The sequence below is a fragment of the Microcaecilia unicolor genome, chromosome 7, assembly GCF_901765095.1.
Source record: "Microcaecilia unicolor chromosome 7, aMicUni1.1, whole genome shotgun sequence".
NCBI lineage: Eukaryota > Metazoa > Chordata > Amphibia > Gymnophiona > Siphonopidae > Microcaecilia > Microcaecilia unicolor.
Window position 1 is genome coordinate 248,220,642 of NC_044037.1, and position 26,203 is coordinate 248,246,844.

A 26,203-nucleotide genomic window follows, 5' to 3' on the forward strand; every position below is an offset into this window, starting at 1 on the left:
TTTATGTCATGTCAAGTGGCGTTAGGGCCAATTAATTAATGTTAAAGGCCAAATAATGTGACTTGAAGCCCTAATGCTGCTTGATGAATTCCGCCCCCCCCCCCCCCCCTTAATATTTAAAGGTAGATGATTATTTTTAAGGTCTTTACTACTATAATTTAATTTTAATTTATATTCTGTATTTTGAAACTAGGGGGCCCTTTTACTAAAGTGTGCTGAAATCTGGGCTTCATGCATCCTAACACAACACTTCCTTGCGCTCTAAGCTCGAATTTAAGGCAAAACAATAGAAGGCCTTTTTTTCTTTAATGAGTATTCTTTTTTTCAGATTGTGCACTAATATTGGCATTAGCACAGTACCTGTAAGAAAATTAACACGGGATCCCTCTCTGCCATCTCCCAAAAATATATATATTTTAAATAGCTATCATTTTGTGGTAACCTAGTTTTCCTGTGCTAACTGTATCTTAGGGTTTAATGCTCATTAGTGAAAGGACCTTTAAAATAGATTGTACAATCTGGATTTTATGGCATAAATTTACAATTTATGGCAAGCCATCCAAATGCATAAAGGTAATTAATAACATTTTTTAAAAGAACATAACATAGGGCTCCTTTTGCTAAGGTAGCTAATGGATTTAACATGCACTAATGATTAGCATTTGCTAAGGGGGAGATGCTATATATGGCGCTTAAAAAGTTGGTGCTGACTAAGCATATTCTATAATTGGTGCGTAAGTTTAAGCACAGATTATAGAATATGTTTAGTTGATATTTCAGCGCCTAAATCTACGCACATCCATTTACACCAAGAAAAATGTGGCCTAAATCCCAGCACATAGATTTAGATGCACTGGGCCATATTCTATAACTAGGTGCGTAAATTTTGGAATGCCCACGAAACACCCATTTACCCGCCCATAACCACGCCTTTTTTTACCTGCATGCGTTAGTTCAGCTCACCTTATAGAATACGCTTAGCGAGTTGTGTGCCTAAATTCTAATCAGTGTCAATTAGTGCTCATTATTGCTTGTTAAGTGCTGTTATCAGCACTCATTAGCTTGATAAGCTTGTTAAACTACATGCATTATTATAGAAGCTGCACTGATTTTGGCACCAATCTCTAGGCACACTATATAGAATCCAAGGGTGAATGCTAAAAAGTCCAAAAGTATAAATTGGGCTGCATGGCACTTAACGTATGCTAATTTGTTAATGTGCACTAACAGGCAGATGCTCAAAATTCCGGAGCTGTTTTGAACAAAGCCTTAAAAATATTGCCAGATCAGTACGATGAAGAAACTCACTAATGCTCAGTGCTAATGAGATGCAAATTTAGGCACACTGATAGCGCTGAGCATTAGGGAGTTCTGCGGGAAGATATTGTTGAGGAATGCACACAAGTGTATGCCGCAGTTCTAACCCCAACCCCTTCCCTCTTAAAAAAAAATCCTGACCTGGCCCTGCCTTGGTGGTCCCGGTGGACCCCAGACCCCCCCCCCCCCCCCGAAGACTAAGTCCTGGTGGTCCGGTGGACCCAAGACCTTCCACACCCCTGAAAAAAGATAAAACTCTGGTGGTCCAGTGGAACATTTAGCTGGGATCTCCCCCCCCCCCCCGTGGACTACACCGGTAGCCTAGCAGTGGCCAGTGGCGTACCAAGGGGGAGGCGGTCCGCCCCGGGTGCACACCGCTGGGGGGGGGGGGGTGCCACGTGTCTGTCGACTTCACTCGTTCCCTGCTCCCTATGCCCCAGAATGGGTTACTTCCTGTTCCGGTACAGAGGGAGCAGGGAACGAGTGAAGTCGACAGGCGCACAGCACCCCCCCAGCAGGTAAAGATGCACCCGGGGGGGGGTGTCGTTTCGCCAGGAAAAGGTTCCGTTGTTTCGCCGCTGGGGGGGGGGGGGTGCCGCGCGTCTGTCGGCAACGCTCGTTCCCTGCTCCCTCTACCCCGGAACAGGAAGTAACCCATTCTGGGGCAGAGAGAGCAGGGAACGAGTGTTGCCGACAGATGCGCGGCACCCCCCAGCAGATAAAGATGCACCCAGGGTGGTGTCTATTGTTTCGCCGGGGTGGGGGGGTGTTGCACCCGGGGGGGCACATCGGCGTTCCGCCCCGGGTGTCAGCGAGCCTAGGAACGCCACTGGCAGTGGCCTCCTAACCCACTTATACCTTGAAGGAGAATGCAAGGAGTCCTTCTCCCTCCCCATGCTGGGTGCGTCATCAAAATGGTGGTGCCTTGCCCTTCCTGGTGCATCTTGAGATGCACATTTTGGGACCTAACTACCATAAAAGGGAAATGGTAGTTAGGTCCTACCCAGTGCATCCCATCTCAGGATGCCTCGGGCAGGGCAGGACACCACCATTTTGATGATATGCCCAGGAGGAGGAGGAAGTAGGACTCCTCTCCTCCTTCTTCAAGGTACGAGGGGGTTGGGAGCTACTGCTAGGCCACTGGGGTGGTCCTCGGAGGGGTCCCAGCTAGGGTGGACCACCAAGATAGGTGGGGGTCTGGGGTCCAACAGACCATTACAGCTTTAACTATTCGGAAGGAACAGGGTCTGGGGTCCACCGGACCACCAGGGCTTTACGTCTTTGGGGGGTGAGGGATATGGGTCCACTGGTCCACCAGGGCTTCTGGTATTTTGGGGGGTGGGGTGCCTGGGGTCCACTGGACACCAGGGCCATGCCGTAATTTCTTTTTAATTTCACATTCAAGTTCAATTTATTTGATATACCACAGATTTTCTAGGGACCACTGAACACCCTAACACCAGCTCTGAGCTGGTGTTAGGTTTTCAGTGGTAGAGGCGAGCTTTTTAACAGCGCTCTAGTCTGAGCCATGGGGGGGGGGGGGGGGGGGGGGGGGGGGGGAATAGGAAATAGCCTTATTTGCATGCATTTGCATGCAATTTGCGTTGTTGTCTCCCAAGCTCATTGTTTCCTGCAGTAGGGCCTTTCGAGCATTGTGCACCAGTAAACACGGGCACTAGTTTGGCACTAATGGCCTCTAGCGCTTGCATTTACTTTTGATCATTGGGTTATAACCTTAGTAAAAGGTGCCCATTGGCATTAACAGGCAGGAAAAGCCTCTGCTGTATTTTAAAAATAGAAACACATAGGCACTTGTAGGGTAATTCTATAGATGCTAATACCCTAATTCTATTTTAAGGGGTTCTCAACCCAATCCTCAGGACACACCTAGCCAGTCAGGTTTTCAGGATACCTACAATGAATATCCTAAAAAGCTAGGTGTGTCCCAAGGACAAGGGTTGAGACTCCCTGTTCTATTATGTAATATAATTATCCCATAATAATAATGTTGAGCACTCAGAAGCTCCAACCTAGCATTAGGAATTTGCATTCATTTGAAACAACATTGAGAATGTTTAAATTTCTCATGTCAATTCATGTTAGGTTTTGTTTTAGTCTGAAACAGGATAAATCCTTTTTTTTTTGTATATCATGAATGGTGTGCACTCTTCCAGAGTAGTATGCACTCCTGAAAGAATATGCACTTTTCACAGCATGCACTATTTGCAAAGAGGGCACTTTCCAATAAAGTGTGCACTATTAACAATATTGCTCTCTTAATTAAAGAACTAGGAAAAAAGCAAACAAAATGAAAGTTCCCAGAAACAACATGGGGGACTTCATACAATTAAAATGACACCTTCAACATGCTCCCTCTCCCATGAAAAATCAATTCCTTCCTACCATTTATGCAACTTTTCCCTATCAGTGCAAATACAAAAGGTAAAAGTTTGAGAAGCCAAGTTAGTGGTGATATAAGAGGCCGGGCGGGGCTCCTATCCAGTGGGCCCTATAAAAAGAACAGGTTTGCTTATGCCTAGGGCATCCCCAAAGACTATTGCCCCTAAATACCAGGGAGTCAATATTCAAAGGCAGCTATCCAGTTAACAGGATAAGTCCCAGCCAGTAGACTATTCAGTGGCATGAGGAGGATAGTACTGCTGAATATTTTCTCTGAATGCTTGGGGTATCCGGATAGTGCTGGGGTGGTCCAGAGGTGGGGCTTGAGCAAAACTGAAGGTTATCCGAGGCCCTTTTACTAAGCCAACATGCATCAATTCAAAGTTACCGCCCGGCTACCACATGGCTCGGACAGTAATTTTGTTTTTACGCGTGCCCGAAAATAATTTTTATTATGCAGTACTCAGCAGAAACCGGGCGGTAATTGTCATTCTATATGCGTAGACCATTATTGCCGCTAAGTCAATGGGTAGCGGTAAGGTCTCAGACCCAAAATGGATGCGCGCCAATTTTGATTTTGCCACACGTCCATTTTTGGCAAAAATGTAAAAAGGCCTTTTTTACAGGCACACTGAAAAATGGATCTGCGCGCACCCAAAACATGGTCCTACACTGGTGCAGCCCATTTTTTCAGCGAACCTTAGTAAAAGGACTCCCCAGTTAGCAGGGATATTCAGTCCACTAAGGGATAACTTTATAAAGTAGGTTTGAACATTTATTTGCAGATTTCATGTGTAAATGTTTAGAATAATGGCATATATGCACATATTTATTTATTTATTGCATTTGTATCCCACATTTTCCCACTTATTTGCAGGCTCAATGTGGCTTATGTGATAGTACCGTGATGGCGATCACCAATTCCGGTAAGAGAAATACAGAGTGCTCAAGTGTTAATGATCATAGATGATGGAGTATATAAGTATTCAAGGAGAGAGAGTTAAGTTTTGTGCACATACACAAATAAATGCCACAGGTGCAATTAAGTGGCATTCTGTTAATATATGCATATTGTACATAGCATATATTTAACAGGTAAGCACACACATGGGTGGAATCAGGGCAGAGCATGAGGGAGACTCACAGTTAAGTGTATAACGTATGGTATAACTTACCTGTGCATCTCTGGGACATAGGGACATAGGAAATTTGGATATGGCCTTTCTTTGGAAAGCCAAGATGATTCCTCATTGCAATAATCAAAAATGAGCCACTGTCATAGATTGCATCACTGTTCAGAAGTCAGCGATTCAAGCAATTAATTATGCAACATCTTTGAAAGGTTATTTTACATCTGCCAATATTTCAGGCTATATAAACAGAGCTGAGTCTAGAACTACAACTAAAATTTGAACTTGTGAAAGAGGGGGGATTTGGCATGTAGGAACAACTAAAGGGAAATTAAAATCTGACATACTGGAACAATTGAAGCCTCAGAATCTGGATCATCTTATCTCCAAGAAATTGATTTAGCTTGACAGTTTTGCCTGGCATATATTTGACATTAATTATGGGATCAATGTACTAAGCTGTGAGGGAACTTGCAATGAGCCAGAGCCATGCAAAGTTTTTCTCATATGTGAATTTTAAGATGTATACCGCCTAGATGCCTTTGTGCAGGCCCTAGCAGTATATCAAACGTAGTAAATAAAAAAAATAAAAAAAATACTTGTGGAAATAGGTCTTGTGGCAATATTTCTGTGAAATTTTATGAGAAGCGGTTAGTTTCTGGGCAGAAATACATAACTATGGGGTTATTACATTACATTGCATCTGGACTTATATCCTGCTACCACCTTTCAGTTCTAAGCGGGCTACAGACATCAAAAAAAGAGACCAGAACAAAATACTGGGAACTACATCAACCACATAAAAATTAACAAAGCCTGTTTATAATATGTATTTCTTAAATTAAAAAAAAAAGTTTTGATCCTCTTTCTTTTACTAAGCTGCATTAAGAAGTGTGCCCTTAAGTGGAACTTTCCCACATGCATAGGCTATTCTTTTCTGTGGCTGTGAAAAAAGGTTATTTTTTTGTTGTTTTTTTCAGTATATGACCTGCAGTGGCGTTCCTTGGTCGGCTGCCACCTGGGGTAGTTCGCCGCTGCGCACCCCGTCCCCCGGGTGCAGAATGACACCCCCTCAGGTGCAGTGTCCCCTCCCCCTGGGTGCAACATGACCCCCCCCTGGATGTAGCATCCTCCTGGCGCACTTCTTACCTGCTCCCTCTGCTGTTACTTCCTGTTCTGAGGCAGGGAGCAGGGAACCTGCAGAGCCAATAGCCTCGCGGTTGTTCCCTGCACCCCTCCTGCAGCATGCTCTGGGAGGACCGCCCCCACCGCCCAGCCCTTGAGTATGTCACTGTGGCCATGCGTTAATGTTAGCATTAGTGTGTGATCAATTACAAAAATTAGGACCCCTTTTACTAAGCTATGGCAAAAGGAGACAGCGCTGGCGTTGGTGCATGTTTTACATGCTCTCCGAGGCCCCCTTTTACCACAGCTGGTAAAAGGGAAGTTCGCTTTCTTACAGAAAATGGCCAGGCGGCAAGTAAAGCACTTGCCACATGGCCATTTCAGGGGACAGCCCTTACCACCACCCATTGAGGTGGCAGAAAGGGCTCCCGTGTTAACTCTGCGGTAATCAGGCAGCACACAGAACTGCCCGATTACCGCTGGGTACACTCCAGCGCTACAAAAACTTTTGTAGTGCCGAAAATGTCGGCGTGTTAGGGGTGGGAAGTACCGCTGGGCTGCTGCAGTAGCCCAGCAGTACTTATTACTACTACTATTTAGCATTTCTATAGCGCTACAAGGCATACGCAGCGCTGCACAAACATTTCCTGTATAGCGAGTGGTAAGCCCGCGTTGGGCTTACCGCCACTTAGTAAAAGGAGTCCTTACTGCAGGAGCAAGGTAAGGACTCCTATGTTAACTGTATGCTAACCAGTTAGCATGTGGTAATATAGATGTGCTAACTAGTAAGCACAGGAATGCCAACTTTTTGCACCTGACATGCCCCCTCAAAAAATAATTCAGAAAAGATATGGTACACTTAGCACACGCAAATAGCAAAACTAACACAGAATGCTTATGCGCATCCCACATTGGGCCATTTGTGCTACGCTAGACATGCGTTAGCGCCTATCGCAGCTTAGTAAAAGGACTCCTATGACTGCCTAAGGTATAGTACTCTCCGATATCACACAGAAAAATCCTTTAGAGGTCTTTAAATAGATCCAAACACGACAACCTCTACCATAAAGAAATTCTACCACAGACCTCAGTGGTGCCCCATGCTGGATCCACTACTCAGTACCAGCAAGACTTACACACCTACCTCCTCATCGGTCACGTGGTGAAAATATATTTTTATTTAATATTTTAAAACTTTTATTAAAATATGATTGTAATGTTATTATTGTACTTTTTTTTACATTGTTTGGTGGATTCTATGGCTGCCAAAAACCACAGCACCTAATTTATCTAACCTTCTGATAGTGAATGAACAAAGGTAAAAATAACAGGCTAGTTATAAACTAGTACTATGGTGATGATATTGTGAATTATTTAAAAAGGGCATATTCAATGTGACCATAGAGCCATCAATCATAATAGACATTGATGACAAAAAGAGGTTTCAGTCTCTTCCTATCTGCAGTGAGAACAATTCTATCTCACAGGTAGCTATGAAGTGCTGGGTGACCTGATGTCACTTGCATTGTTGCTCTAGCCTTTGAACGGTGAGAGTAGATTCTCTCAATATTAGAATCAAATGAGTAAATAAATTCTCAGTTCACTGCCACATACTCTCAGAGTGCACACTTCAATTTGTCTAACAATAGAGAGGACAGAAAAGCAGAAATCTCTTAAAGCATGGATGAATTTTTTATGGAATGCTCAAATCCAGCTGCAAAAGAATGATGTTTTAAATGGTAGCAGACACTTCTTTTAGAGGTGGCCCCAGAGACCAACTCTTTAAGATATATCTTGAGTGAATTCAGCCTTTTCCATTGCATACCTATTGTTTTCTTTCTTAAAAACCCTGCTTTAATTACACTGAACCTTTAGTAGGTTTAAAAATATGTCAGTAAAACAAACAGTAACCACCATGAAACCTATTTATGGTTTACTAATATGGTGAACAGAATGTAGTCCTTGAATTTCAGACTACTTGAAGCAAATCTCAAACTCATGAAATGAACAAAAGGGCTCATGAATTACCATAAAGGTAAAGTAAGCTTCTTTTTCTAAAAATGACATTAAATAAGCTGCTGGGCAAAGGGCATCAAACTGTGGCTTCTCACTTATCTACCTTCAATCCAAAAATCAGATACTGAAATCAAACACAAACTCTGGGGGGCTTTTACAAAGGTGCGCTAGCGTTTCTAGTGCGCGCTAAGTTTTAGCACACGCTAAATGCTACAGACACCCATATATTCCTATGGGTGTCTCTAGCGTTTAGCGCATCCTTATTTTGAGCGCGTGCTAAAAACGCTAGCGTGCCTTTCTAAAATGACCCCCTAGTAACTCATTGTAAATTAGCTCAAGGTATTCTGCTCAAGTTGCGGTTGATTTTTGTACCTTGTACAGTCCCTTTTTGTTTCTGCTGCAAAAATTTCAAACTATGCAATGCTCAAGCATTCTAAACTGATGAGACTAAAGTTCAGATTTCCGACATGGCATGATAAATGGCTTCTCTCCATTCCTTTCAATTTCCCTATCACATATTCATAATCACTGGTGATGTATCATTGCAAACACTCAATGCAACAAGAAAACACTGTGTATAGTATTTGCAATAAATTGCTTTCTTAATTTTTTTTCTCCCTGTTCGATTTTGAATTTTCAAAACTGTCTGCTCTATTCTGAAGCTTCGGCAGGGTTTCCAGAGGTTTGCATGCTAATCATTTCTATTCACTTTCTCCTCCTAGTGCTTTGCAGAAGGCTATTCATCTCTACATAACTACACATGCTGCTCTGAAATGGTATATCACCACTTAATTGTTGATAACAGGCAAATCAAAGGTAAAAGATAACTAATTAATTTCCCAGCTCAATTTTATTTTACTGTTAGTGTTTTGAGAAAATATAGCAAAACCCCATTAGTGTTAAGGTAAGCTCATGAAACAACATAATATAATGCAAGGAAGACATTTAATAGTGTGGAGGAATGTTAAATTACTAATTAACTCCAAGTTACTGTATAAGAAAGCATAGTAATTTACAGAATTATTGCAATGTGCAGCTTAGAGTGCCACTAGGGTCAGCTACAGAGCATTTTTTTGCATGTGGTGGTTACTGTGAAAACTGTCTCACATTAAAACCTACTGTCCTACCCACAGTTCATTGCTGCTAATTAGCAGCCATTGAGATTTTCCGAAAAGTCATTTTTCCTCTTTGTGTTAATCTGCCAAATGCTACCAAGCTTAAGGTCCTTCATATTCAAATTACCTAAATGCCCACCGTACAACAAAATAAAAGATCTGTCAGTTGTTTCCATCAACTTTAGCATCTGTGCAATGCAAAATTGAATTAAATTTTACAAAGCGAGCAAAACTGGCTGAGCTATTTTATCACACTCACTATATAAAAGTAGACCCCCCAAATGTGTTCCAGTGTCGGTATTCTGGAACATTCTGCTGAAGCTAAAAAGTAAATTCTTGCCCTCCACTAAGACTGCGATTATAAAACATAACTCCTGCACAAGTGATACATTTTCTGAACTTAAATCTTTTGAAATATATATTTTTTAAATAAAGCATTTTCTGTCTTTTTAAACCTCCATTTAAGTAGGAAGGTGAGGAAAGGCATCTTTTAGTCTTACTTAAACATGTCAGAAGAATGCCATAACTTTGATTAATAATTGATCAAATAAACCAGCCACACATCAAAGACAGGAAGAAGAGCTGTTTCACATAAAGGCTTCGCTATCAAATGGCACTTTGTTGTCTTAAATGATGCTCAGATCTACAGCAAGTTACATATTAATGTTAGAGTATAACTAACAGGGCTTTTTAAAAAAGAATCTTAATTAATTAAACAACATTAGGATTAAAACAGTGCAAATTTAAAGATAATCACACATCTTAAGCATTTCCTCTCTGTTTCATTGCCTTTATGACTAATTTATATTTAACCTTCTTGAGAATCTATGATCAGAATGTGCTTTTTAAAAAAAACGATTCAAAGTAACTGTCACTTGTGCTCTGTGCCAGGGCAAAGGGCCTCCTTATAGGTTAAAAGTCAGATATTAAAAAGTGATGTACAATATTCTCAAACCCTTGCACACTATATTAAGAGGTTGTGTTTTAAGATTTATATTTTGGCTCCTTTAAAATGAATGACTAAGCATGTAGACACTGGTATGTTACATGTTCCCTGTATTATATAGTATCTACTATTGCTGTAGAAAGAAGCTTAAATCTATAACTCATTACTGTCCAAGTTAAAACTCTAACTCAGAAACCTAGGTTAATGGTTTCATAACTTGTCTTTGGGACAGGGGCGCAGCTAGACCTCGGCAGGAAGGAGGTCCAGACCCCGAGGATGGGGACACAGTTTAGCCTGCCTCCCCTACCCGCCGACCCCCCTGCCACTTTCAACCCCCCCCCCCCCCTGCCGCTGCCCCCCCCCCCCCCCACTTTCGACCCCCTTCCGCCTTCGACCCTCCCCCGGTCTCCAGCGCCTTCGCTGATCTGTTTCTGTCAGTCCTGACTCTTGACGTCCTGCATGCACATCCTGCATGGGGCTACATACAGGACGTGCAAGAAGAACCGCAGGTGGAGGGGGAGGGGCGGCGGCGGGGGGAGGAGGGGTATCGAAAGTGTCAGGGGAGGGTCGGTGGCGGAGGGGTCAAAAGTAGAGGGGGCCAGGGCTAAATCTGTAGTGGCCCATGCCCCCGTGGCCCCACCTAGCTACGCCCCTGCTTTGGGAATCCCCAGTTGGCCAGATGTCCAGGATGTTTCCTTTAATATGCATGAGTTATATGTCCTGTAATGGAGAAAGTTAATATAAATATTTGTTACTGTCCAGGTCAGTGCCCAGTGCTATTGCAAGTGTTACTGACCAGTATGACTTCACAGTTAGTTAAACCTCCTCCTTCTCATCGAGCAGAAAAAACTTTAACACTAGACTCTCTGGGGCCCTTTTACTAAGCCGTGTAAGTGTCCACACGCGCCCAACGCGCACCAAAATGGAATTACCGCCCAGTTAAGGTGTGGCTCTTGCGGTAATTTCATTTTTGACGCACGTCTGATACGCATGTCCCAAAAATAATATTTTTGGAAGCTGGTATTGGATGTGCAACAAGTGGTATTTGATGCAAGTAGGTCATTACCGCTTGTTTACCGTGTGAGACTTTACCGCTAGGTCAATGGCTGGTGGTAAGGTCTCAGACCCAAAATGGGCACGTGGCAATTTTTATTTTGCCACACGTCCATTTTCGGCAAAAAATGTTAAAAGGCATTTTAGCAGGTGTACTGAAAAATGATTCTACGCGCACACAAAACCTGCGCCTACACTACCGCAGGCCATTTTTCAGCGCACCTTAGTAAAAGGACCCCTAAATTCTTAGTCAAATCTACTTTATTGCAATTCTCCCTATGCACAAAGAGAATTCAATCAACAATTGAGCTGCCAGCAAGAATTGTGCCTATTGCAACATGGAGTCCTTACCCAGCCACCTCAGAGGCAAACAGAGGACACATCTCAGCACTGCTGAAAGGCAAAGCTGTAAACTTAGGGGTCCTTTTTACTAAGCCACAGTAAAAAGTGGCTTGCGGTAGTGTAGGTGCGGGTTTTGGGCAGTCACTGAAATATTTTTCAGCACATGTACCAAAAATGCCTTTTTCTATTTTCCCTGAAAATAGACGTGCGGCAAAATCAAAATTTCCGTGTGTCCATTTTGGATGTCTGACCTTACCGCCAGCCATAGACCTAGTGGTAAGGAATCTACGTGGTAACAACCTGCGTGTGTCCACTACGCACAGCAGAAAAACATATTTTTCAGATGCGTGTAGCGGATACTCGCCAAAAATGAAATTACCGCAAGAACCACATGGTAATCGGGCGGTAAGTTCATTTTGGCACGCATTGGGCACGCGTAGACGCTTACGCGGCTTAGTAAAAGGGGCCCTCAAACAGGGAGAAACAAAGGGAAAATGCCTTTCACAGCAACCTAAAGGGCCCTTTTACTAAGCCGTCTTGGCAACTACATGTGTACAACGTGCGTCAGTTTAGAACTACTGTCCAGCTACTGCGTGGCCCGGGTATTAATTCCATTTTTACACGTGTTCAAAAAATGTTTTATTTTCAAACGCATGGCGCTATCCGGGCGGTAATCGACAGTGTACACGCATTGACGATTACCACCCAGTTAACGCGTGAGACCTTATCGTTAAGTGAATGGGTGGTCTCAGACCGAAAATAGATGCATGCCAAATTTTATTTTGCCGCACATTCATTTTCTGCCAAAAAAAGAGACATTTTTTACAGCTGCTCTGAAAAAATGGATCTGCATGCATCCAAAACATGAACCTACACTAGCGCATGCCATTTTTCAGCACACCTTAGTAAAAGGGCTCCTAAGGGAGAAGCCTCTAAGAGACTTGGGAAGGGACTTGCTCTGAGGAAAAAAACCTAAAGGAGAGAGAAAGGAGAAAGAGAAGGAGAGGAAAGAAAAGGTAGAAAAACTTTGATGGACCCACAGAAAAGCTGCTGGCACATGGCATGCAAGGCACAGACTGAGCCTCTCATACTCAGCCTGCGAGGCAAAGAAAGAGGACTGGCCCTAGGTCAGAGCTGACAGCCAATAGGGAAAACTCACAAGGAGCCAATCACAGGAACTGCAAACTATAGGGGGTGGGGGGGAACTCCAGTACACAGTGCTATCTATTACACAAACAATGCAATGAAATACAAATAATACTCATATTAAATATACATCACAACATACCCTGCCTCAATGAATATGGGGGCAGAACAATATTCATGGTGAATATCCTGAAAACCTGCTTTGAGAGATGTATCCTGAGAGTTGGAACCACTGTCCTAAGGTATATATTTCCTGTTGCATAGGAAACCTGACAAGAAAGTTATACAACTGGTTACTAACATTCTCTACTATATTAGCATGTGCTGTCATTAGCATGTGTTACTTTACTGTAGGTTCCATTTTATTCAATGAGACTTAATTACAAAGAATGCACAATAAGGGCCAGATTCTATAAATGGTGTCAATATTTCGGCATCAATAAAATTTGGTGCTCAGCGCTATTCCATAAAGGGCACGTTGGGCATGAGGACTTATGCCAGCAAGTCAATCTAGGCACCCATTGTTACAGAATAATGCATAGCCAGATTGGTGCCCAAATCGTAATTAGTGCTAATTAAGTGCTTGTTGGCTCCAATAATCAAATCATTTGGAGCCCATTTATTTTGGGCACCGATCTGGGACTCATGCCCAATTTTGGGCTTAGTTGACATTAATTTCCACGCTGATTTTTTAGGTGCCATATATAGAATCTCTCCCTAGCCCCTGGATTCTATATAGCATGCCTAGAGTTCCCTGCATAAATCTAGGTGTATTCTATAACTACACATGTAGATTAATTGTTTTAACAAGCTGTTAAGCATTATTAACAGCTCTTAACAAGCAATAACAAGCACTAATTGGCAAAAATTAGAATTTACGCCCGTACGTTGCTAAGCATATTCTGTAATGTACTGGGCCTAGGTTTTAACACACACAGGCAAAAAGGGGCATGCTTGGGGGCATGGAAATGGGTGTTTTGTGGGTGTTCCAAAATCTACGTACATTGTTATAAAATATGGGCCACTGCTCATAAATCTACTTGCAGGGATTTACACCAACTTTTTGTTGGTGTAAATGGACATGCGTAGATTTAGTTGCATGAACTATGCCTACATGTATCCTAAATACATGTTTATCATTTATTTATTTGTTGCATTTCTACCACACATTTTCCCACCTATTTGCAGGCTCAATGTGGTATTTTGAATACGCTTAGGCGTAATTGCCTAACTCAAGTTAATTTTAGGTGCCATATATAGAATTGGGCCATATATATGTAACTGGGAGCCTTGTCCATATCCCATAAGTACATAAGTAATGCCACACTGGGAAAAGACCAAAGGTCCATCGAGCCCAGCATCCTGTCCACGACAGCGGCCAATCCAGGCCAAGGGCACCTGGTGAGCTTCCCAAGCATACAAACATTCTATACATGTTATTCCTGGAATTGTGGATTTTTCCCCAAGTCCATTTAGTAGTGGTTTATGGACTTGTCCTTTAGGAAACCGTCTAAACCCTTTTTAAACTCTGCTAAACTAACCGCCTTCACCATGTTCTACGGCAACAAATTCCAGAGTTTAATTATGCGTTGGGTGAAGAAACATTTTCTCCGATTTGTTTTAAATTTACTACACTATAGTTTCATCGCATGCCCCCTCGTCCTAGTATTTTTGGAAAGCGTGAACAGACGCTTCACATCTACCTATTCCACTCCACTCATTATTTTATATACCTCTATCATGTCTCCCCTCCCACCTATGCTTCACCCATGTATATGTCTTCCTTGCATTCAAGCGTTATATAAGTTATGAGCACTGTTATAGAATAACACTTAGGCACCCTGCTGGCACTTTCATGGGTAAGTGCATGCTTACACACATGAATGGCAGTATTCTATATGTTTGTACATAAATGCCATATAAATACAGGCATCTAAATTATAGAAACGCCCTTTATGTATCCTCATGCTGCTGACATATGAACTTTGTGGATGCTATAACCTAGTGGCCAAAATACAAGTGAGTTCAGCATAAGCCAGAGGGTTCTGTCTGGGCTACTAGTGATGTGACTTCATTTCCTGCATCTACTCCTCCTTCTTTCACCATGTTCAAATGTGAGGAAGTGCCAGTAAAGAATATTGGCATGACTGACTCATCTTCAGCACCTGTCTCTGTCATGCATTGAAGGAAAGAAAAATTGTTTTCATGTCATTAAATACTTACAGCTTTTTCTTGACACAATGATAAAGACATGTTTTATGTGTACTAGCACAAGCAACAATACTCACTTGAGACTGCATCTTTTTTCAGTGGCAATGAGAAATATGTGTTACCCATTTTCCTTCATCACTATCATAGTTATGTCAGATGTCAGTTTGACAGCTACAATACCTGGTTTCAGTTCTAGAATATCACAGAGACAAGTGATAGAGGAATAGAGTACGGAAACAAGAGTATAGAGGCAGAAGTGATTATTAATAAAGGGAGCCTTTTACTAAAGGCATTAATCCCCAGATTTTATATACGGTGCCCACAACTGCACAACCAATTTTCGGCATACTTCAGAGATGTGTGTGAAAATAAATTGGACAATGAGCTCAGAGCCATCAATAATTAGGTGCTAACAACCAATTATTGATGTTACTTGGCACTCATTAAAATTTGATATACACATCTGGATGCACACTATTCTATAAGGCATGGTGCTTAACACCCATAGCGCTCATCTCAAAAAGGGGCATGGGCATGTCAGGAACATTCTGAAAAGTTGCAAAACAAAATTACATAATACTGCCTAACTGTGCCTGATTTGAATACCAGCATTTACACCAGTTTTAACGGACGTAAGTCCGGTGCCAAAAAGTTAGGCATGGGATCCACGCTAAATGCTATTCTATAAAAGGTGCATGCCCTTTATAGAATAGTGCTTAGCAATTAATATTTTAAAGTATTTTGCCTGTTAGAGTGCAGTAACCCATGCATTACTGATTTTTTATAATTATTTTGGGGAGGGGACTAGTCGTGGTTGGAGAGTGGCTTTTTGAAAGGGCCTTTCTGGGTCGCCACCTAGAAAATGTTCCGTGATTGAAGGATCAAAAGGGGTGCTCAGGGAGAACAAGGCCATAACAGAGAGATTGAATAAATTCCTTGCTTTGGTCTTTATAGAAGAATCCATAAGAGATCTACCTGTACCAGAAATGGCTTTCAAGGGTGATAATGCAGAGAAACTGAAAGAAATCTCAGTGAACTTGGAAGAAGTACTTTGCCAAATTGACAAATGAAAGAGTAGGAAATCACCTGGACCAGATGGCAAGCACCCTAGGATACTGAAATAGCTAGCAAAAAAAGGTGAGGTAAGTCCAAAGAGGATTTCAAGAAGTCTTTAATGTAAACAGCATAAAAATGAGCCAACACTGCTGTGTTTCAGCACAGGGGCCTGCCTCAGGGGTCAGGTAAATCTACACAAAAATAAATACAAAACAACGAAAATTAAATAAAATGTACAATGAATACAATATCGAATGGTGGATGAAGTAAAACAGAACTAAAATATCAATGCTTACAAAAGATATTGTAAACGTTTAAAATATAAATACATCTATATATAGTTATAATAATAAAAATAAAAAGGGGGGATAAGTCTATATATATTATAAAAGCAAAGCTACTTGGTGTATGGATGAAAATAGAGAGTCCTGAAAAGTATGTGCTCAAGCATTATGAATAAAACAATTTGAATACAACATAATATACCTCTTGTGTAATGGCAAAAAGAATAAAATAAGAGCAACTCCAAGATTCCTGCTGTTGAAAACTGTGAAATCTGTATAAAAACATAAAAACATGTGGAGGGGCATAATTGAACGAAAACGTCTATCTCCATGGGCGTTTATCTCCGAGAACGGGTCCGTGAAGGGGCGGACCGAACCGTATTTTTGCAAAAAATAGACGTCCATGTTTTATTCGACAATTTGTGAGCTGGGCATTTTTGTTTTTCAGCGATAATGGAAAATGAAAGCACCCAGCTCAAAAACGAATAAATCCAAGGCATTTGTTCGTGGGAGGGGCCAGGATTCGTAGTGCACTGGTCCCCCTCACATGCCAGGACACCAACCGGGCAACCTAGGGGGCACTTTTACAAAAAAAAAAAAAAAAAGGTAAAAGAGCTCCCAGGTGCATAGCACCCTTCCCTTGTGTGTTGAGCCCCCCAAATCCCCCTCAAAACCCACTGCCCACAAGTCTACACCATTACTATAGCCCTAAGGGGTGAAGGGGGGCACCTACATGTGGGTACAGTGGGTTTGGGGGGTTGGACGACTAATAAGCATTAAGCAGCACAATTGTAACAGGTAGGGGGGATGGGCCTGGGTCCACCTGCCTGAAGTCCACTGCACCCCCTAACAACTGCTCCAGGGACCTGCATACTGCTGCCAGGGAGGTGGGTCTGACATTTGATGGTGAAAATAAAAAGTTGTGAAACATCATTTTTTTGTGGTGGGAGGGGGTTAGTGACCACTGGGGGAGTCAGGGGAGGTCTTCCCCGATTCCCTCTGGGGGTAATCTGGTCATTTAGGGCACTTTTGGGGGCCTTATTCGTGAAAAAACAGGGTTCAGGAAAAGTGCCCTAAATTCTAGCTACAAACGCATACTTTTTTTCCATTATCGGCGAAAGGCGCCCATCTCTCCTCGGCCGATAACCACGCCCCAGTTCCACTTTCGCCATGCCTCTGACACGCCCCCGTCAACTTTGTACGCTTCTGCGATGGAGTGCAGTTGAAAACGTCCAAAATCGCCTTTCCATTATACCGATTTATTCATTTTTGTGAGATAAACGTCTATCTCCCGATTTTGGTCGAAATCTAGGCGTTTTTCTCTTTCAATTATAAGGTGGATAGTATGTCTACATGAACCCAGCTAAACATAAAATATGAGTATGAAACTGGCAAGGAAACCATGTGCATCTTTGTGGTAAAGTTACCACTGTCCCTAAAAATGAACAGAATACGATATAGAGTGGCTGCTTTGTATTTGAGAATGACCATTGTTACTGCCTCATGTCATGCCTCATGAACATAATGCAGTGTAACAATGTAAAATGCAAAGTGGGGAAAATTGAGGGTCTTGGCCGAAATGTATTGGAGAGACATGATGGAATGAATAAATAAATAAAAACTCGGAGCGTATGACATGAGCAGAGCTCAGTTTACAGACGGTGGTAAAATGGTGTGGTGGTAAAAACACGCTAAAATAAAAGGTATATGGCAACTATGGGTGATAAAAAATATGTGAATGTAACCTAAATGAAAAATGGCGCCAAACTGGTAGCTAAGTAAAGTAGAAGACGCAGTGAAAAATGAGCTAAGTGCGATCGGAAAAAAGGTGATAAAATATATTGTGCGGTAAAAAAGAAAAAAGGGGCCTGGGATTGGTAACATGGAATGTTGTTACTATTTGGGTTTCTGCCAGGTACCTTTGACCTGGATTGACCACTGCTGGAAACAGAATACTGGGCTAGATGGCCCATTAGTCTCACCTAGTATGGCTATTCTTATATTCTTATGCTGTGTTCTTATGCCTCTGTACTCCTTAACCTGTCTTTTCTCTCTATCACCCTGTCTATTCACTCCTTCTTCCTACTACTTTCTAACTCAATTGGGTATGAATGTATTACTGTCCTGTCACTTGAATTGTAGTTTCTTTCCTAATTATTTTTTTAATTAGTCTGCAAACCTCTTGGTTCCTCTTGTTGGGTAAAGCAGTATAGCAAATCTGAATTAAGTAAATAAAGAAAAGGGACCTCTTAGTAAAAGTGCCCCCAACTTAAGGGCTCCTTTTATAAAGCCGCACTAGCAATTCTTCATGGCAAATGTAATGAAGCCCATAGGAATTGAATGGGTTTCTGCCATATTGCCACACTGGAATCGCTAGCATGGCTTTGTAAAAGGAGCCCTAAATCTTTCACAGTCATGGGGTATGTCTATGTTATATTGTGTAATCACTGCCTGGAACCCCACAAAACTGAAGAGATAATGTTGTAGGTCTGTATTATCTTGTTACTATGAAATGGAACTGTTGCTGTCAATTCATAATTTAACATATGCATGATGGAACTGTATATTTATTTTTTTGGTCAATGTGACTTCAGAGTCATAAATGTTTGGTATATAATAAGAAGCAAAATATTGAATCCTTAAAAAGCATGGTCTATAAATTATATCTTGTGCAAAAAATTCTAGGAAGTAACATTACAGCTAATGTTATATTTAGTTTTTAAAAAAATCATCACTCTTGTAATTTTTCTACATAAATATAACCAAGCAAAAATATTGTGAGAATCTGTACAAGATTTTGCTTATAATAAGAAGCATAACAGATGGTGAAAGCTGGTAGACCATCTCATGGGATTACATGCAGTGTTTCTGAAATTTTAAATATAGATAGTTGGCAAATATAATAATACAGCACTTGATGGCTTTTGCTGGTCTATTTCGGCAATATATTAGGATATTTGTTAACCATAACTTTCCATGCAGGTACTTGTGTTGGTTGAATAAGCCTATATTTGGATTTCACTGCTCTTTGGTATATAATTCTATCTATAAATGATATATATTGACAGAATGTTTTACAATACTATGATGAATGGTATTATTATTGCTTACTAGAGCTCCCATTTTATCTACTATTCACATTATAGTAAAGTTATTGAAAATTGAATGACAATGTAACCCTAATGAGACCTAACATATACTTTATTGCTAAACTTATTGTTATCATGTCATAACGTTGCTTTGTTGATGCGATTTATGACAATAACACTGGGGGACTTATGTTTCTGTACCCTATATGACTTCCATGCATTAAATAGCATTTATAAATATATACGGTATTCACATATTATGCGTCTGCTTAGCATGATAAGTGTGCATGTCCTTCAGGTATGCTATAGCCATGTTAAAATAAAAAGATTATCAAACACAAGTGAATAGGTCAATTAGATCTTGTCTGCTGTACCTCAGGACACATATTACAGAACATTTGAAATCCTCACCAAATATAGCAGTGCCCATTTACTGACTTCTACTATACATGATCAACACTATTTTTGAACAAAAACATTCATTTATAATAAATTATTTTCAAGAGAACACACTAATTTGTTCGTTAGATTAGTCGACATTTGTCACATTGATTAAAAAAAAGAGAAGATCTTACTATTAAACTATCATTAGCTAGAGATGCTTTAGCCTTCTTATCTTTCATATTACAAAGGGATTTAATCTAATTTAGTTTAAAAGGCATTTTATTGTGATTTTACCAGGTCTGGTTCAAGGTGATGCACAAAGTAAATAAATATACATACTTCATTATGCTCTTTTTTTATTTTTTGTTACATTTGTACCCCGCGCTTTCCCACTCATGGCAGGCTCAATGCGGCTTACATGGGGCAATGGAGGGTTAAATGACTTGCCCAGAGTCACAAGGAGCTGCCTGTGCCTGAAGTGGGAATCAAACCTCTATTCATGTTTTGGACATCAATACTGCACAAACATCCAGATCCTTATTTTATAAAGTCAGGGTATGGATTCTAAAACTGCAGGAAGTTCATATGGCAATGGTTCATGGTCTGGGAATGTTTTGGGTGGGACTAAGGAATATACACATCCAATTCCAATTTCAGAAAGGAAAGGGCTGGGAATGTTTTGGGTGGGACTAGGGAAGGGCCAAATATACACATCCAATTCCAATTTCAGAAAGGAAATTGACATCAAAAAAGATGGTACCTGGCACCTCCAGAATATAGAAATATGCTCTGATTGAGCAGCTGTCCACTGGAGGGATTAAGGCAAGTCACCTTCTCAGTCCTCTAGTGGTTGCTTTATCCTTCCCTCCCTGAATGTGAAACTAGCAAGGGATACCAGACTCTATGATAGTTTTAGCACTATGCAATTTCATTGCTGTTTAGATTACATTGGTTGCCAGTCCATGTCTGTATTAGGTTTAAACTCCTTTGTTTGACACATATGCCTTATAACATTGGCAATCGCACTCCCAGTCGTCACATCAATTCACTAAACAATGTCAAAATAAAACTCATAATATACTTTTCATTGGCAAAACCTTGGCTGCATTATTATTATTATTATTATTATTAACTTACCAACATCAATTACAATTCTTTAACACACAAATTATTCCCAACAGACTTCCACAAACCCTTGTAGTTAGACGGTGATGCACTAGCTGCCTGAAAAAAGGAAGTGTCACTTGTTTACTAAGTTGGTGGTTAAGGACAGTCAGCGACTATATGTGCAGAAGGAACAGACAAGGGATGAGTCAAAGGTGCTTGACTATGAAATCATCTGTTTGTTATGGACTATAAAAGTAAGGGATAGACCCTTCCCCAGCTGAAGCCTTCCACTGAAGGAGCGTGATGCAGTTCCCAAACTTTCTCTCAGGTTTCGCTGAAAAACGGGGCTATCCCAGCTGATGGATAACTGAGATGATGTGAAAAAAAGTTTGGTGATGTATTTTTTAAGCTGCTAATAAATGCCTGCCTTGTCTTAGTCTGTTTGTATAAGTGTGTGCGTGTTCTTGCTTTTATACATCAGGATCCAAATGGACCAAGAACACTGCCTTTGTTTCTTCCCTCAATATAACTTCCCCATAACTCCCCTACATGACCTGTAGTGCCACAGGGTCATGCACTGTCTCGTGGTAGTATTGCACTTGAGACTAACCTTGCTAAGGCCTCAATTGTCCTCGTCTTTGAAAATTATCCCCAAATGTTACCCTTTAACCCTATTCCTTATCTGCTACAAGCAGTGACAGCCTTAGCCCAGAATCACCCAAAGCTTTCTTATTATGACCTACCAATTGTCCAACACGCAACACAGCAAAAAAAATGCAACAGAGAAAGCCAAACATAATCCATAGCTCTTATAAGATTAGATAATATCTCATGACTAGCTAGCTTTCTAATCAAACACCTTGGACCATGTTGTTGACAATGCTCATAACTTCTCAACAATTTCTGAATTATAAAGTTTAAGGCTAATCCTCCAGCACGTTGTAGCTGAGAAAGGAAAGCTACACTTGTCAAACACTGTCTTACCGCACCATAAAACCACTGTCTCATCTTTGCAAACAAAATTAAATCCACAACCCAAGATATTGGAACAGGAAATTGTACACGTAAATTCTGATTATCCAAATATAGTAAAATCCAATTCCATCCACTTTTGTAAGCTTTCTAAGTGTTTGCTGTCAGAGAGTTTCTCAATAATTCACTGAACACTTCCAAAAACTGCTCCAACGCTCCTCTGGCATAACTGTCTCTGCACCATCTGCTTCTGGAGCCAACGCCTGAAACATGCCCACAGGAAATGAGAAAGACAGTCTGTTATATCATTATGAACACCAGGTACATAACATGCAAACAACATAATATTCAGCTTCAGACATTGCAGCACAATCAGTCACAGCACTTTTACCATTAAAAGGACAACGTGCATGTTGTTGATTTAATGCTGCTACCACTGCTGCATTATCAGAGTTAAATACCACCCTATGATTCTTCAATGAATCACCCCTTAAAACTAAAGCCAACCACCACGCAGGAAACAACTCTAAGAAAGCTATATTCCTGCACCAACCTCTTTTCCTCCACCACAAAGGCCACTGCTAAGCATACCAAACTCCATTAAAATAAATTCCAAAACCAAGTCCTCCTGAAGCATCCATAAACAGATTCAAATCACAATTTGATACTGCAGAGTGTTGCCATATACTAACTCCATTGAATTGCGACAGGAAAGTAAGCAATAATCTCAAATCCTTCCGCACACCTTTTGTAATCTGTACTAAATAATGTTTCTTCCTCAGACCTTTTGAAAGTGCTGCTAAATATCTTTAGTTTTTCTATACCTAGAAAAACTAAATGACAGCAGGGACTCTCTGACTTATCTTTCGCCCAAGGAATCCCCAGAGCTGCCGCCACAAAATGCAATGCTTCGACCAACTCAGTGCTTAGTGAACTACCCGCTGGCCCAAAAACTGAAACATCATCCAAGTAATGCAATACTGTGTGCTAACCAGAAACCTATTGTACCACCTACTGAATGAATATTGCGAATGCTTCAAAACAGGCACTTGAGATTGAGCAACCCATGTGCAGGCAGCGATCAAAATAAAATTTTCTTCAAATTGGAATCCCAGCAAATAAAATGACTCCAGGTGAGCGGGCAACAGCCTGAAATCCAATTCAATATCTGCCTTTGCCATAACTGTCCCAGGTCCCATAGCCCACAACATATCCACTGCCCTGTCAAAATGACGTACATTGAACCATACATAAACTAGGATCAATGTAAGCATTCACACTATTTCCCACCAGACAAGATAAATTATGTATTAGTCGATAATGACCTGGTTCTTTTTTAGGAATAATACCCAAAGGAGATAACACTAGATTCTCAAAAGGAGGATCCCTAAAAGGTCCTGCTATACATCCTAGTTGCAACTCCTAATTTCTTCTAAATGAGAGATTGGTAATGATCTACTGAAGGGGGCATTCCTACAATCATGTACTAAACCTGGACCTCATATGGGATATCAAAGTCATACATAAACCCATGCCATAATAAATCAGCTGCCTCCTTATCAGGGTAACACTGCAACCAACCACTTAATTCTTTTAACTGGATTGGAGACGGCACTTAAAATCCTGAGGTTCTAGACATTAACCCTTGCCCTCTACCTCCCAATCCAGCCAAACTGCACATAACAACGGGATGGGGTCCTTGACATTGGCTGCATCAGTGAGGAAAATGGCACAGGGCTCTATCACATTTTCCTACAATAAACTGAAAACAGACTATGCTTGCATTCCCAATCTTGGCCACACAGTTCCTTCGACCTGTCCCATTCCACCCCTATGAACCCAATTTCCTGGTTTTCCAAATTGACTTCACAATCCTCCAGTTGTTGACCCTCCTGCAGCTGTAGAAAACTTGTGGGGGGGTACCCCTTGAAAAAACTAAGTTCTAACCAGCGTCATTTCCGCAATCCAGACATCAACATTGTGAAAACCCCAAGTATCTGACTTATCTCTCACTAAGCCCTTCTGGAACTGCTCATTGTAATTTAACCTGGTCCATCCTCCATATGATTTATAAGCACATTGTCATAAAATACCTAGAGGGGCATAATTGAACGAAAACGCCTATCTCCATGGGCGTTTATCTCCAAGAACGGGTCCGTGAAGGGGCGGACCGAACCGTATTTTGGGAAAAAATAGACGCCCATGTTTTATTCAACAATGTGTGAGCTGGGCGTTTTTGTTTTTCAGCGATAATGGAAAATGAAAGCACCCAGCTCAAAAACGAATAAATCCAAGGCATTTGTTCGTGGGAGGGGCCAGGATTCGTAGTGCACTGGTCCCCCTCACATGCCAGGACACCAACCGGGCACCCTAGGGGGCACTTTTACAAAAACAAAAAAAAGGTAAAAGAGCTCCCAGGTGCATAGCACCCTTCCCTTGTGTGTTGAGCCCCCCAAATCCCCCTCAAAACCCACTGCCCACAAGTCTACACCATTACTATAGCCCTAAGGGGTGAAGGGGGACACCTACATGTGGGTACAGTGGGTTTGGGGGGGTTGGACGACTAATAAGCATTAAGCAGCACAATTGTAACAGGTAGGGGGGATGGGCCTGGGCCCACCTGCCTGAAGTCCACTGCACCCCCTAACAACTCCTCCAGTGACCTGCATACTGCTGTCAGGGAGCTGGGTATGACATTTGAGGGTGAAAATAAAAAGTTGAGAAACTTCATTTTTTGTGGTGGGAAGGGGTTAGTGACCACTGGGGGAGTCAGGGGAGGTCATCCCCGATTCCCTCCAGTGGTCATCTGGTCATTTAGGGCACTTTTTGGGGCCTTATTCGTGAAAAAACAGGGTCCAGGAAAAGTGTCCTAAATTCTAGCTAAAAACGCATACTTTTTTCCCATTATCGGTGAAATGCGCCCATCTCTGTTCGGCAGATAACCACGCCCCAGTTCCGCCTTCGCCACACCTCTGACACACCCCCATCAACTTTGTCCGCATCCGCGACGGATTGCAGTTGAAAACGTCCAAAAATCGGCTTTCGATTATACCGCTTTATTCGTTTTTGTGAGATAAACGTCCATCTCCCGATTTAGGTCGGAACTTGGGCGTTTTTCTCATTCGATTATAAGCAGGCTAGTCACCTGCCTGGGGTTACCCCATGGCCACTTAGAGGGTCTATCTCCAGCACAGCTCAGGTCCGCCTGCACCTGCCACTCATGCTCTACACTAGCACCCTCCTCCTACACTAGCACCCTCTCTAACATTTAGCGCATGCTCAATTTTAGCATGCACTAAAAACATGAGCACGCCTTAGTAAAAGACCCCCTAAGTAGCTGAATTATTATTCATGTTTACATGCAATTTATTTCAAAAGTGTTTCAAAAAAATGGATCAATGAGGAATGGGTAGTACTGCATAAGAAATTTTGTGTATTGCAGTACATGAACCAAGGTATCTGAAGATCCATTTTTAAATAATAATATAAAAATAAATATACATAAAAAATAACAGAAGTAAAGATGTTTGACATTAAGTGCAACATTATTAAGAGCGGTGACAAGCTAAAATATTTGAGCATGAGCACGCCTATAGTCTGGCACTCAAATACTGACTTATACTAGTATTCTATAATGGATTTGATGCCCAACTTTGCCTTTATTTTTGCATGCCTAACTTTTGGCATCCTTTCTTGAATCTGTCTCTTAATACCGCCTATTGACGAGACGCTAACTGGTCAGTATTATCTGCTGCTGCATTAATGCACAGTACCAAGTGTTAACTGCAGGGCAAAGTACACATCCATTCACCACCCCTTTCCTGCATATGCTAAATTTCACTAAATCCCACATGAAATGATTAACATGCTTTAATAAAGATGCCCATAAGATTCATATTCACCTTTACAAATATTTTTATATGAGTAAAAAAAAATTAAACTGGACCCCCCCCCCAAAAAAAAAAAAAAAATGGCATCATAAGGGGAGGGCACAAATAGCAAAGCTCCTAAGTTTTCCTGTACTAATGTGCCTAGGAAACATAAGGCAAAGCTGGGAGCTCACCTTTCTATGGCTTCTGCTTATAGATCCTATGGCCTTATAGATGCTTTCACTTTGCACTTGCTATTGTTATCAGGGATTATTCATTGGGGGAGGGGGGGAAGAAGAATTGTTTGGAGAAGCAGAATCATTGTTCCTCCATGAATGGAGTGAGATACTGTCCTCCAAGGAGCATGAGCCTCTGATGAATCCAGATACTGCCTGTGCAGCAGCCAGAATTAGGAGCTCGGTGCAGGCATGCATCACGGTTCCTGTGCATTAACTGTCTGTCCTGTGAAGTAAATACAAGGCAGATGCAGGGCACATCCCCTTGATTTATGACACTGACTTTGCATTTACCTTATTTTAATTTTTGCTGTTAATATGCAGTAAGTACAAATCCTCCCTCACCAGTGAAAAAGCCCCAAAGCACTGTTCCCTCTAAGCTGAGCAGGAGTACTCCAACTGTAT

The 26,203-nt window shown here is 41.4% G+C and overlaps 1 long non-coding RNA gene across 1 annotated transcript; it reads right to left on the reverse strand.

The window, feature by feature from the left end:
- Positions 1-4,323: 4,323 nt before the first annotated feature.
- LOC115474976 lies at positions 4,324-11,358 on the reverse strand. The gene is made up of 2 exons (XR_003942953.1): positions 11,325-11,358; positions 4,324-4,416 (listed from the first exon to the last, which is right to left on the reverse strand). It is a non-coding gene; the product is annotated as an uncharacterized LOC115474976 (long non-coding RNA).
- Between the last annotated feature and the right edge of the window lie 14,845 nt (positions 11,359-26,203).